General features: G+C 29.9%; 1 long non-coding RNA gene across 24 annotated transcripts in view; it reads right to left on the reverse strand.

Annotated features, from left to right (window-relative positions):
• LOC148626763 (uncharacterized) overlaps positions 1-15,535 on the reverse strand; it is a 29,655-nt gene that overhangs the window by 4,549 nt on the left and 9,571 nt on the right. For 4 of the 24 annotated variants that reach the window (XR_015922543.1, XR_015922548.1, XR_015922528.1 and 1 more), the window contains 5 exons: positions 9,851-13,662; positions 5,311-8,198; positions 4,622-4,738; positions 2,890-3,017; positions 1-2,317 (listed from right to left, as the gene is read on the reverse strand). This is a non-coding gene — a long non-coding RNA (uncharacterized LOC148626763). Of the gene's footprint in view, positions 2,318-2,889; positions 3,018-3,550; positions 3,609-4,621; positions 4,739-5,267; positions 8,199-9,850; positions 13,663-15,535 lie in introns of all 24 variants that reach the window. The other 20 variants (XR_015922586.1, XR_015922608.1, XR_015922575.1 and 17 more) reach the window with 18 other exon arrangements.

The following is a 15,535-nucleotide window of genomic DNA, read 5'->3' on the forward strand; positions in this document are numbered from 1 at the left end:
TTACCATTTAGAATAAATATTTTATTACATAATATACAAATGAAATCTGATATTATTAATGTTATCAGTATTACCTCCCTTGACATATATCTTGTAACTTCAGTTCAGATATTCTCATATAAAATAAAACTTTGGTCAAGGAGGACGAAAGAGAATTATTCATAAAACTGTAAGAACAAAAGCCTTTTCTATCATTGACTTTGACTGTCAAGTATTTATTACTGTTGATGTTTAATACAATAAAACTTTATATAATTTTATTAACATGTATTCCTTGTAGATTGTTTATCATGTTAGTCTCAACTCTCTTTTACATTACAGTTCATAGCTAATGGAACATCTTTCGAACATCAATAAATTAATTATACGGAAATTATTTGACCTTGAAACAACTTTTCTATTGTTAAGTAATTCTGAAAAATTTTACCATTCTTTTAATGTTCCATATCACTGACACAAACAACATGTACCTCTGCCCTCTTACTACACTTTCTGTCAAAAAATTTCTGTGATTTGTCTCTGCCTTTCACTGTACTTGTTATAAAACATTTTTCATCTTCCTTGGTTACATTATTGATTACAGGAATTCTCTTATAAACTGAAAATTGTACAAAATACACTTTGAGATCCTTTGATGTGAAGTAATTCAATGATACCGTTAGAAATTAATGAACAAAGTATGATTTTGGGTGAAACAAACTTTAAAAAAATAAATGTCATAAAAAATAGCCACAAAATATATTTTTGCTATATACCACAAGAAAATTGTTGGCCGGTATAAATCCAAATCAGTAATCCATTCTACATGTGTATGGTGTAACATTTTAATCAAGCACTGTCATGGAACAAAACTGTTCAGAAAATCATCATTTTTATAAAATTCTCAAGAATAATGATGTTATTAAATAAAATTAACATTATTACTACTAAACAGGAAATTAAGGGCAACACATGAGCACTATGACCTTTTGCTTAGTAACACTTTTAGGTCCTATTCGTGTATTTCCTTGTTCTGTCTGTCCATAGCCATATTTTTTTATTGATAATACAAACCCCTTGTAAACAATTCAATAAATTTTATTATGTCAATAGTTGTGTTTAATTAATGGGGCTTAATTCCCCAAAGCATACCTCATCTTCACCCTCTATATCAGTTATAAGTATTTTCTACACTGCAGGTTATAAGAGTCTAGAAGAGAAGTGATTCAGATTTCTGTACATAAAAGATATCTGTAAGGTTATCAGTACTACCTCCCTTGTAACAAATCTTGTCAGGAGAATCCTGATTCAGGCTTAACACTAGTGCTACTTTTAAAAGATCAATAATTTATTTTTGTCTTACAAAAATCTAATATTCATTTCAGCTAAGTTAGACAATAATGTGAAAATAACAAGAAATAAATACCTATCTGATAGAATATTGAGGACATCTTGGACAGGTTTCTTTTTTCATAAAATGTTTGAACAAGTCTATTCTAACAATGCTTCAGATAATTGATATACATTTATGTATGAACTGACTACATGTTAGATGTCTACATTTGAATTTGAACAGCCAGCAATATAAAGACTGTCATTCGCAAAAATTTAATCACCACCAGGTGATTATAACATCATGTACATTTTAATCACAGTGGTGGCTTAAAATGGGAGAAAAACAGAATCCATAATAATAATAATAATTTTAATGGGCACAAACTTAATTACAATAATTGGCAAAGGCCCTGCTTTCAATTACATGCAAATAGTATGAGAACAATAATGTTCTAATAGAAGGTCAATTGTTTATATGATTACAAGACACTTTCAATCAAGTTTACTAACTACTGCTTAAATATTAACAAAGAAAATCATCACTTAATGAACTGTAATCTCTTGTGAGAGTATTTGAGACTTTAATTTTATAACCTTTATGTAAAGTAAATCAATTCATCAAAGGTTTAACTGTCTTCGTATTTATCTGATTTCACTGATTTATGATATTTTCTTAAATATTTATTATAAATGTATTTCCAATCATTCCTTTCAGCTTACTTAACATATTGTTTACATCCAAAGTTATTTATTGCTAATTTTAAATCTGTTTGAAAATCATAATGTCAATAAATTAACTAATTACATGTATTGAGTTAACATTTAACCTTGGAACTAATTCTTAATACAATCACTACAAACTAATGCCTATTCTCCCAATACATATCTTGTCTTTTAAACCAAAGTTTGTCCTAAAAACTAAGGCTTACTCTCCGGATACATAACTTGTCCTCACCACAATTCTAATGTAAGTTTTTATTACACAGAATTTTTATTTAAAGGTCTGAAAAAGAAAAGAAATACCATTTAGAATACATATTCCAGTATACAAATGAAATCTGATATCATTAATCTTATCAGTATTACCTCCCTTGATATACATCTTATAACTTCAGTTCAGATATTCTCAAATATAATAATTTGTTTAATGTTGTTATGATATTTACTTAACAAAACCAAAGACCATGGTGTAAAGACAGAAATATATTATAACCAAACCATGGATCCAAGAAAACTTTGGTCAAAGAGGACAAAACAGAATTATTCATAATACTGTAAGAACAAAAGTTTTTTCTATCATTGACTTTGACTGTCAAGTATTTATTACTGTCGATGTTTAATACAATAAAACTTTATATAATTTTATTAACATGTATTCCTTGTAGATTGTTTATCATGTTAGTCTCAACTCTCTTTTACATTACAGTTCATAGCTAATGGAACATCTTTCGAACATCAATAAATTAATTATACGGAAATTATTTGACCTTGAAACAACTTTTCTATTGTTAAGTAATTTTGAAAAATTTTACCAATTTTTTAATGTTCCATATCACTGACACAAACAACATGTACCTCTGCCTTCTAATTCCACTTTCTGTCAAAAAACTTCTGTGATTTGTCTCTGCCTTTCACTGTACTTGTTATAAAACATTTTTCATCTTCCTTGGTTACATTATTGATTACAGGAATTCTCTTATAAACTGAAAATTGTACAAAATACACTTTGAGATCCTTTGATGTGAAGTAATTCAATGATACCGTTAGAAATTAATGAACAAAGTATGATTTTTGGTGAAACAAACTTTAAAAAAATAAATGTAATAAAAAATAGCCACAAAATATATTTTTGCTATATACCACAAGAAAATTGTTGGCCGGTATAAATCCAAATCAGTAACCCATTCTACATGTGTATGGTGTAACATTTTAATCAAGCACTGTCATGGAACAAAACAGTTCAGAAAATCATCATTTTTATAAAATTCTCAAGAATAATGATGTTATTAAATAAAATTAACATTATTACTACTAAACAGGAAATTAAGGGCAACACATGAGCACTATGACCTTTTGCTTAGTAACACTTTTAGGTCCTATTCGTGTATTTCCTTGTTCTGTCTGTCCATAGCCATATTTTTTTTTTGATAATACAAACCCCTTGTAAACAATTCAATAAATTTTATTATGTCAATGGTTGTGTTTAATTAATGGGGCTTAATTCCCCAAAGCATACTTCATCTTCACCCTCTATATCAGTTATAAGTATTTTCTACACTGCAGGTTATAAGAGTCTAGAAGAGAAATGATTCAGATTTCTGTACATAAAAGATATCTGTAAGGTTATCAGTACTACCTCCCTTGTAACAAATCTTGTCAGGAGAATCCTGATTCAGGCTTAACACTACTGTTACTTTTAAAAGATCAATAATTTATTTTTGTCTTACAAAAATCTAATATTCATTTAAGTAAGCTAAGTTAGACAATTATGTGAAAATAACAAGAAATAAATACCTATCTGATAGAATATTGAGGTCATCTTGGACAGGTTTTTTTTCATAAAATGTTTGAACAAGTCTATTCTAACAATGCTTCAGATAATTGATATACATTTATGTATGAACTGACTACATGTTAGATGTCTACATTTGAATTTGAACAGCCAGCAATATAAAGACTGTCACTCGCAAAAATTTAATCACCACCAGGTGATTATAACATCATGCACATTTTAATCACAGTGGTGGCTTAAAATGGGAGAAAAACAGAATCCATCATAATAATAATAATTTTAATGGGCACAAACTTAATTACAATAATTGGCAAAGGCCCTGCTTTTAATTACATGCAAATAGTATGAGAACAATAATGTTCTAATAGAAGGTCAATTGTTTATATGATTACAAGACACTTTCAATCAAGTTTACTAACTACTGCTTAAATATTAACAAAGAAAATCAGCACTTAATGAACTGTAATCTCTTGTGAGAGTATTTGAGACTTTAATTTTATAACCTTTATGTAAAGTAAATCAATTCATCAAAGGTTTAACTGTCTTCGTATTTATCTGATTTCACTGATTTATGATATTTTCTTAAATATTTATTATAAATGTATTTCCAATCATTCCTTTCAGCTTACTTAACATATTGTTTACATCCAAAGTTATTTATTGCTAATTTTAAATCTGTTTGAAAATCATAATGTCAATAAATTAACTAATTACATGTATTGAGTTAACATTTAACCTTGGAACTAATTCTTAATACAATCACTACAAACTAATGCCTATTCTCCCAATACATACCTTGTCTTTTAAACCAAAGTTTGTCCTAAAAAATAAGGCTTACTCTCCGGATACATAACTTGTCCTTACCACAATTCTAATGTAAGTTTTTATTACACAGAATTTTTATTTAAAGGTCTGAAAAAGAAAAGAAATACCATTTAGAATACATATTCCAGTGTACAAATGAAATCTGATATCATTAATCTTATCAGTATTACCTCCCTTGATATACATCTTATAACTTCAGTTCAGATATTCTCAAATATAATAATTTGTTTAATGTTGTTATGATATTTACTTAACAAAACCAAAGACCATGGTGTAAAGACAGAAATATATTATAACCAAACCATGGATCCAACAAAACTTTGGTCAAAGAGGACAAAACAGAATTATTCATAATACTGTAAGAACAAAAGCCTTTTCTATCATTGACTTTGACTGTCAAGTATTTATTACTGTTGATATTTAATCCAATAAAACTTTATATAATTTTATTAACATGTATTCCTTGTAGATTGTTTATCATGTTAGTCTCAACTCTCTTTTACATTACAGTTCATAGCTAATGGAACATCTTTCGAACATCAATAAATTAATTATACGGAAATTATTTGATCTTGAAACAACTTTCCTATTGTTAAGTAATTCTGAAAATTTTTACCAATCTTTTAATGTTCCATATCACTGACACAAACAACATGTACCTCTGCCCTCTAATTCCACTTTCTGTCAAAAAACTTCTGTGATTTGTCTCTGCCTTTCACTGTACTTGTTATAATAACATTTTTTATCTTCCTTGGTTACATTATTGATTACAGGAATTCTCTTATAAACTGAAAATTGTACAAAATACACTTTGAGATCCTTTGATGTGAAGTAATTCAATGATACTGTTAGAAATTAATGAACAAAGTATGATTTTTGGTGAAACAAACTTTAAAAAAATAAATGTAATAAAAAATAGCCACAAAATATATTTTTGCTATATACCACAAGAAAATTGTTGGCCGGTATAAATCCAAATCAGTAACCCATTCTACATGTGTATGGTGTAACATTTTAATCAAGCACTGTCATGGAACAAAACTGTTCAGAAAATCATCATTTTTATAAAATTCTCAAGAATAATGATGTTATTAAATAAAATTAACATTATTACTACTAAACAGGAAATTAAGGGCAACACATGAGCACTATGACCTTTTGCTTAGTAACACTTTTAGGTCCTATTCGTGTAATTTCTTGTTCTGTCTGTCCATAGCCATATTTTTTTATTGATAATACAAACCCCTTGTAAACAATTCAATAAATTTTATTATGTCAGTAGTTGTGTTTAATTAATGGGGCTTAATTCCCCAAAGCATACTTCATCTTCACCCTCTATATCAGTTATAAGTATTTTCTACACTGCAGGTTATACGAGTCTAGAAGAGAAATGATTCAGATTTCTGTACATAAAAGATATCTGTAAGGTTATCAGTACTACCTCCCTTGTAACAAAACTTGTCAGGAGAATCCTGATTCAGGCTTAACACTACTGTTACTTTTAAAAGATCAATAATTTATTTTTGTCTTACAAAAATCTAATATTCATTTAAGTAAGCTAAGTTAGACAATAATGTGAAAATAACAAGAAATAAATACCTATCTGATAGAATATTGAGGACATCTTGGACAGGTTTTTTTTTCATAAAATGTTTTAACAAGTCTATTCTAACAATGCTTCAGATAATTGATATACATTTATGTATGAAATGACTACATGTTAGATGTCTACATTTGAATTTGAACAGCCAGCAATATAAAGACTGTCATTCCAAAAATTTAATCACCACCAGGTGATTAGAATATCATGTACATTTTAATCACAGTGGTGGCTTAAAATGGGAGAAAAACAGAATCCATCATAATAATAATAATTTTAATGAGCACAAACTTAATTACGATAATTGACAAAGGCCCTGCTTTTAATTACATGCAAATAGTATGAGAACAATAATGTTCTAATAGAAGGTCAATTGTTTATATGATTACAAGACACTTTCAATCAAGTTTACTAACTACTGCTTAAATATTAACAAAGAAAATCATCACTTAATGAACTGTAATCTCTTGTGAGAGTATTTGAGACTTTAATTTTATAACCTTTATGTAAAGTAAATCAATTCATCAAAGGTTTAACTGTCTTCGTATTTATCTGATTTCACTGATTTATGATATTTTCTTAAATATTTATTATAAATGTATTTCCAATCATTCCTTTCAGCTTACTTCACATATTGTTTACATCCAAAGTTTTTTATTGCTAATTTTAAATCTGTTCATAATGTCAATAAATTAACTAACTACATGTATTGAGTTAACATTTAACCTTGGAACTAATTCTTAATACAATCACTACAAACTAATGCCTATTCTCCCAATACATACCTTGTCTTTTAAACCACAGTTTGTCCTAAAAACTAAGGCTTACTCTCCGGATACATAACTTGTCCTTACCACAATTCTAATGTAAGTTTTTATTACACAGAATTTTTATTTAAAGGATAGAATATTAAGGACATCTTGGACAGGTTTTTTTTCATAAAATGTTTTAACAAGTCTATTCTAACAATGCTTCAGATAACTGATATACATTTATGTATGAACTGACTACATGTTAGATGTCTACATTTGAATTTGAACAGCCAGCAATATAAAGACTGTCATTTGCAAACATTTAATCACCACCAGGTGATTAGAACATCATGTACATTTTAATCACAGTGGTGGCTTAAAATGGGAGAAAAACAGAATCCATAATAATAATAATTATTATGCAGGTTATAAGAGTCTAGAAGAGAAATGATTCAGATTTCAGTACATAAAACGTGTGGGTATAAATATAGTAAATATTCATGACGTCACAAGGACCCCTCCTTTTGGGGAGAACAATCTGTCATGGTGGATAGGCCAGAGGCATTGGGATTGAATAATATTTCTTCAACTTAATATCATTTGAAAGATACCAATGTCAAAATAACAAAATACCTACTGTGAAAGTACTCAAACTAGTGAATACCAATTTTTGTGGATTAAGGAAGAAACACAAGATCATGGATTCTTTAATTCATGTTTTTTAGGTTTTTAGTATGCACATCTATGGATTTCTTCTTTACGTTGGGAACTTGGGAACCAAATATCATGGTTTGGTTTACCCTCGAAAACCATGAAAATTTGTACCCCATGAACAATAGTACTTTAACAATATCTGATAGAAAATTTAGGACATCTTGGACAGGTTTTTTTTAATGAAATGTTTGAACAAGTCTATTCTAACAATGCTTTAGATAACTGACCACATGTATGATGTTCTTGTTTAACATTGGAAAAACCAGCAATATAAAGACTGTCAATTAAGTACTGCCTTAAATATCAACAAAGGATTAATGAAAAATGTAATCATTGGTTTAACCATTAGACTGATGCGCTCCTGTAACAAGGAGCTAAAAATTTATGAATATGAATGTCGAAAACTTGCTTGCTTACCTATGTGCCTGTATGTAATTCTTCTCTCTCAATTCTTATTTGCATCATTTTTTCCTGGCAAATACTAGGGAAGATATTTATCAAATAGAACTTCTAGTATCCTTCTTAACGGTAAGTTTTATGTTTAAAGAAAAAGTTTAATTTTGGGAAATCAGCCCTGAGTAAAAGTAACAAATATAAAAGGAGGGAATAAGATTTAATTCTTGTCAACCATAATGGCCTCAATTTGCAAATGAAAATCTGCAATCCTTTTCTTTCATGTCAATCTGATATTATTTAGCATGCTTGTTGAAAAAAAACAAGAAAATCTGCTAAAAAACTCTCTTTCAACAAAACAATATTGACTATGTATCCCTAATGCTGTATTTTGTATATGATTCATGTTTCAGATTTATATATTGCAAATTATGAATAAGTGCAGCCAGCAGTACAACCCACTTTTAGATTTTCTTCCTAAAGAATTTTCTAACAGTAATTTTTCTTCCAAACTTGCCAACGTTCTTGTATATTCTTATCAGAATCCATTGAGCAGTTTATGATGATTTGCACATACAAGATTTGAATAATTGAACAGAGGAGAAGAGAGGCAGACAGATTTCTATGTTACCCCAAAATTTCGTTTGCAGAGGGTATACAAAAAAAACTGATAAAATATGAAGCAGCCTTGTTCCATTACGAAACTTCAAATTTTACATCATTAAAACTGGTTACTTTTTTCCGTCAATAAAAAACAGAGGTCTTTTTCCCTCTATAACATACCTAGATCTTATAATATGTATGTTTCCATTGTTTATATTTTTTAACTGAAGTTTCAGCAATGAAATGTCATACAGAATACAGATTCAAATGCACAATTCATAGACAAAATCTTGTATTTGTAAGGTTATCAGTATTACCTCCCTTGACATATATATCTTGTAGATCAGAAGCAAAATTCTTAAATATAGAATGGTGAAAAGAAGAGACTAATTGATAACACTGATCACTATACATCCCACTTATCAAAGAGGGAGTATAACCATTGTTGTGTGATATCTTGTTTTCCTTATCCTTATTTTGTATATGTAATACATGTAGTATTTTATTCTGTTTGTGTGTGTGAATTGTCTGTTTCTTGTTTCTATGTTTAGATCATGTACTTGGTTTTTGATGCAACTGAATTTGTCTCCTATTGATGCTTCAGTATTTTTTGTCTATATATATATGTATATAAACTGCAGTTGTGTATAGGTATAAGTAGCATTCATAATGGAAGCTTATTTTAACAGGGCCTGTAAGTCTTGTTTATCCAGAATGAAAGGATTCAAAACTGAAGACCAATTTGTATTTAGTGGTACACCAATCTAATTCACATAAGTCTGAATTATTACCAAACATGTTTTAGTTTAGAAAAAGTTAAGTGTCATGGTTTTATCATCATATGTATGTATTAGTGGTTTTTGTTAAAATAGTGCAGTCTACAACCACGTCCTATGCTAAGGTTACCATTCAAAGAAATTCACAGAGTCACATGACAAGACTTACAAGCCATATGCTAAAAGACTATCTAAATAGATGTTAGCACACAAAATCAATGTTAAATCTAGATATCAAATTAAAATTTAAGAATGTTTGAAATTCTTAAATGAAAATGGATGAAAATCCCGTGACAATGTTTTATCTAACCAGATTAAAGATATTTATATAATATTAATATAAGTATTTTCTATAAGTTACTTTGTACATGATGACATTGACCAACTTCTCTGTTCTCTTACAACTAAACACATTTTGGCAGAAAATCACAAATCACAGCTGATAGCCTGGAACCCTCCTCCCCCATTTTTTCAAAATTGTTGGATCTGCACCTGACCGGGAAAAAAAGAATTTTATAATTACATATGCACTTTTCCACAAACATATACATATTTGTACATCTAATTCAATTCATACTCCCAATATATACATAAAAATGAGTAACTATTTAAAATTAATATCTAAATTACACTGTACATGAATAAAACAAAATACTTTAATATTGAAAGTCAACAATAAATTATTATATTCACTTTGCTTATGCATGTACATGTAACCACTCCCATTTTGTAAACTTCGGCAGAAGATATGCATATATGTATGACTAGAATTCATAAGTTATATAGAGACAAAATATCTGTGAATAATAAATATAAAGTTGTGCTTTGGTGATATTTATACCCAACCCCACAAAATAGGAAGTTGATATCAGGCAGCAACAAAAAAATTTCCTACAACATACATGTACAACTCATTTAAGGGATGCTGCAAACCTAATATTTAAATCATTCCCTTCAAATGGCACTATTCATTATCATTTACAAGTGCAGAAAAATCCAAGTTCATCTAAAAAGAATGTAGACATCAGACAGCAACCAAAACTGATAACAATGTCACTATAAAACTGACGACATGCACCAAAGGTAAGTAGAAGCAAAGATGATTGAGACAAACTTTGAATTGATGGACAAGGTGTTTCCAATATTCTGATGAAGTATAAGTATTTTATGCCCCTTTAAACAAACTTTACATGTCCTTTCTGTATCTGCACTCTTGTCAAATTGACCTTAAATTGTAAAAGGGAAGAGTTTTGTGATACCATTCATGGAATCTTTTCTATATAGTGGAAAACAATTCTGCAAAGTTTATTGGTATTATCACCTTTTAAGCAGGATAGGAAACTCGCTCGAATTCTAGACAATCCTGAATACAATTTTACAATATATTTACTATATGGCTGTATAAATATTTTTTAAATTAGCCAGCACTGCCAAAAAAATAGCCAGTCTCAGGCTGGTGGGCAGGCTGCTACTATTTCTAACTCGGTTTACGAAACTAAATGATAGATCTGATAAATATTTTTTCATCCATTTATAAACAATTGCTTTATAGTAAATTCTCCACCAAATTATAGTCAGTAATAATATGTAAATATAGTTATGATAAACTCAGTACTTAATATAGCAGAGGAATGCTTACATGACAAGTTTGGTAATAGTAAACATTAAAAGAAATATAAAAATAGGAGATGTGGTATGCTTAAGTCATCCACCAAAAGCCAAGCAACAAACAATGAAATTTCTACAGGTCACCACACAGTCTACAAAGTAAAACCCAATACCATAAAACAAGCTTTTAAATGCCCCGAAATAATTGATGTGAAACTATTAAAAAAGACAAAAATCGACCTAATCTACAAGGAAAAAAACGAATAACAATAAACATTAAAAACAACAACAACCACTGCACTACAGGTTCCTGGTTGTTAGAAAACGAATCTCTGCGTAATATCCTTTCTAAAGGTCCCAAGTACCATGAACGACGCTGCATAAATTGGAATTATAACTTTAAAGTTCTTATGGATGCGTCGAGGGCTATGCAAGAAAATGGATAAAACGAGAACAAGAAGACATAGATTATCTGTCAGAGTGGTTAAAGGCCGTGAGGTCTTTAATTTTGAAACGAATGAAAGTTTTAAGTAGGTCAATGGGTGCCAAAGTTACATCAGTTTTCAAAGACCCCAATGTAGCAAAACATTGTCTACTATACATGACAAATATGTTGTCGTACCAGCAGACAAAGCCCAAAACAACATTGTTTTTGTCTGCAAAACGTTTTATATCCAATATTTATTATCAGAGGTAGACGTAGAAAATAATAGCAGTGATAAGACCTATACTGCTACCACTCTCTCCAAATAAGAGTGCGGAAAACCATAAATCTGTGCTATCCTGTTTTGGTTTCTCTACCAAGGACGATGATTGTGATTTACCGTCTATGTACTGGATTCCTTAACTTCACAAGAATCCATACAAACAATGTTTCATAGCTGGATCTGCAAAATTTACCACAAAACCTCTTTCAAAACTTTTAACTTCTATACTCACAACTGTCAAAGAGGGTCTGCAGTCCTATCACAACACTTGTTACTCCCGTAGTGGTATTAATTCAATGTGGATCCTGAAAAATTCAAAAGATCTTTTGGAGACAATCAGTTCAAGACTATTATCTGAATATAATAGCATTAAAACCTATGATTTTTCAACACTGTATACTTCTATTTCCCATACCCAGTTAAAATCCCGACTTAAAAACAATAAATATCGTTGTTTTTCAAAAGAAGATAATACACCTAGATACAAATATATAGTTCTTGGTAGAGATTCCTCATACTTTGTAAGAAATAATTCCAAATCATCTTCCAAATATACAGAGGAATGCTGGAATTTTTAATTGACAACATATTTGTCCAGTGTGGTGGATGTGTTTTTTCAACAAACGGTCAACATTCCAATGGGAACAAATTGTGCTCCTTTACTTGCTGACCTATTCCTTCACTCTTATGATGCTGACTTTACAGCTGATCTGATCAAAAAGAATATCGTTTGGCTAGATCCTTTAATCTCAGTTTCCGCTATATAGATGACGTATTATCTTTAAACAATTCTAATTTCGGGGATTCTAAGTGTAGGTCAAAATATGAGGCTGACTTCACAGTGTCTGTAGTATCCTTTATTTCAAGTTCTTTGGGGTAGATGTGATTTATCAAATCCCCAAAATTAGGATTGTTTAAAGATAATACGTAATCTATAAAGTGGAAACTGAGATTAAAGGATCTAGCTATATGATATTCTTTCTTTTTTACCAGATCAGCGTTAAAATCAACGTGTCCAACAGTATTTAGTGAAAATATATCATGTCTTCTGAATATGCAATGTTGCATGAAATGATAGTTTGAAGAATTTTGAACTTGATTTTAAAACTTCTTAGATTTCTACTCAGAATAGTATGAAAAAAAAACAAAAATAGTACAATAATCAATGGTCCTACATTTATGTCTTTCTGTCTAAGCACCTTACCCATTATTTAGAGTTCAGTGGAGTTAAGAAGTATCTTACCAATCCTATTTAATACCATAATTAAATTGTTTGGTACTATTAATAAAGAAGTCAGGGACCAAAGCATGTGTCTTGTCCTGTAGATCAATCACTGCTGTAAAAAGATTAAGGTACATGTAGTCACAAGAATCTTACAAACAAAATCAAAAGAACTTAAAATTCTAACAAAGTGACATGCATAAAGGAATAGATGCTATTTACATCATCATCAAAGTGACATGTATAAAGGAATAGATGCTATTTACATCATCATCAAAGTGACATGCATAAAGGAATAGATGCTATTTACATCATCATTATTCTTCATCATATAGAGATAGTTTCCAAAATCCACCATATTTCAAAAATTAATCTTTACCTATTGTCCCTTACAGCAATACTAAGACATAGGTAGTAGAATTTTCAACAATAAAGACACTGCAGAATCTTAACATTGAGGAATGCAAAATGTACTTGAAGTCCCCTCTGACTTGTGGCTGTGCTTCTACTTCTCTTTAATTACAGTCCATCTGGACAAATCATCACTGGTGACTTCAATCCATGTATTATCGAGAATGATCTCCTACGCAAGGCAGTTTCTCATGGTCCAAAATTCAGAGAACCTCAGTGCCTCAACTGAAAATACAATCTCAAAACCATAATAGATGCTGTTGTAGATTTTGCCAGATCATTGATAAAGTGAGAAAAGGACAAAGAACCAGAAGTAGAGTCCTTGTCAGATTAGATTGGTTGATCTTGATCGTTTGTAAGGGTTTCACGCCCAGGCAGTAATATCTAAGCTATATACCAAGGCAATGAACATGAAATGTCAGATCAGATATGTATCATCCAATTAATCATATGGAATCATATTGACAATCTCAAGAAGTGTGTCAGTAAAAGACCCGAGTCCATATTCAACGAACATGAGGCACTTGAATGCTTTTCCTCACTGCAGACAAAGCTTAAAACAACATTGTATTTGTTTGTGAAGCCCTTTACCTAAATAGCCTTATTAAGGAATTCGCAATTGATAGTAACACCCCAGGTAATGCCACACACAAACGTACTACTTTGGACAAAGATGAAATCCTAAACAACCGTAAATCCTTCATGTCTTCTCTAAACATCCAAACAAAATGAGACGACTTATCTTACTTGTATTGGATTCCTAAATTCCATAAGAATCGATACAAAGAAATCTTCATCTTACTACACATAAGAGATGTCAATTCACTTTACAAAGATGTTGTCTGCAGTAAAAGATGGACAACAAGCTTGTTGCAATACCACCTACTCTCATATAAGGCATTAATCAAATGTGGATACTTAAAAAATTCTAAAAAATTTGCCTGAAAATCTAAAATCCCGAAGTTTTTCGGAAATTAGTTCTCATCAAACTATTGACTTTTCAACACTCTACACTATGTTTCCACATGATATATTGAAATCTTGTTTAAAATGATTTATTCATAAATCTTTTGCTGCTTCGAGAAATTATGTTGTTCTTAAGGTTACAAATCCATATATTTTTCTAAAACATAATAAATGAATTTGAGATAAATACTGTAATCTGATTGGTAAAAATAATTCTGTTATATCTCAATGGATAAAAAAAATATTGATACGCCCCTATTCAGTTAAAAGGAATAGATGCTATTTACATCATGATTATTCTTCATCATATAGAGATAGTTTTCAAAATCCACCATATTTCAAAAATTAATCTGTACATTTTGTCCATTACAGCAATACTAAGACAAAAGTAGTAGAATTTTCAACCATAAAAAGACATTGCAGAATCTTAACATTGAGGAATACAAAATGTACTTGAAGTCCCCTCTGACTTGTGGCTGTGCTTCTACTTCTCTTTAATTACAGTCCTTCTGGACATATCATAACTGGTGACTTCAATATCATCGAGAATGAACTACACAAGGCAGTTTCTCATGGTCCTAAATTCCGAGAACCTCAGTGCCTCAACTGCACTTCGAGTAATATGCATATGGAAAATTTATGTTATTTTTCAATAGAAAAAAATCATAGCCAATTCTTAATTAGAAGTGTAAAGTGTGTTACACAGAAAAGCAGGTTTATAGCATCTTTTTCATCATTTGAAATTGGGCTCCTTTACAAGCTATTTTTGCATCATAATTTTTTATTTATTTATCATTTTCACTTTTCTTTCTTCCAATTGCAGTCCAAACTTATGTATTATGATAAATGAGTGGTCATTTCAATTATAATAAATCCAGAAAAAATTATACCAATATCATAGTTTTAAAAAAATATAGCTTTTCATATGCAGAAAATACAGATTTTAAGCCATTTTGGTACCCCAGGCAGATACAAATGGACCTCAATATGACAGGAAAAGGACTTTTTCTTTAAAACAGATAGCTGTGATGCAAGAAATATAGTTTACTGGTATAAATATTATAATAACAATTGTCTGCTTTAGATACTTTTTGAAAAAATTCAGTTTTTATATGAAAAAAACACCATTATT

The sequence above is a fragment of the Perna viridis genome, chromosome 1, assembly GCF_037379345.1.
Source record: "Perna viridis isolate PV_CMFRI_1.1 ecotype Kerala chromosome 1, ASM3737934v1, whole genome shotgun sequence".
In the NCBI taxonomy this organism is placed as follows: Eukaryota; Metazoa; Mollusca; class Bivalvia; order Mytilida; family Mytilidae; genus Perna; species Perna viridis.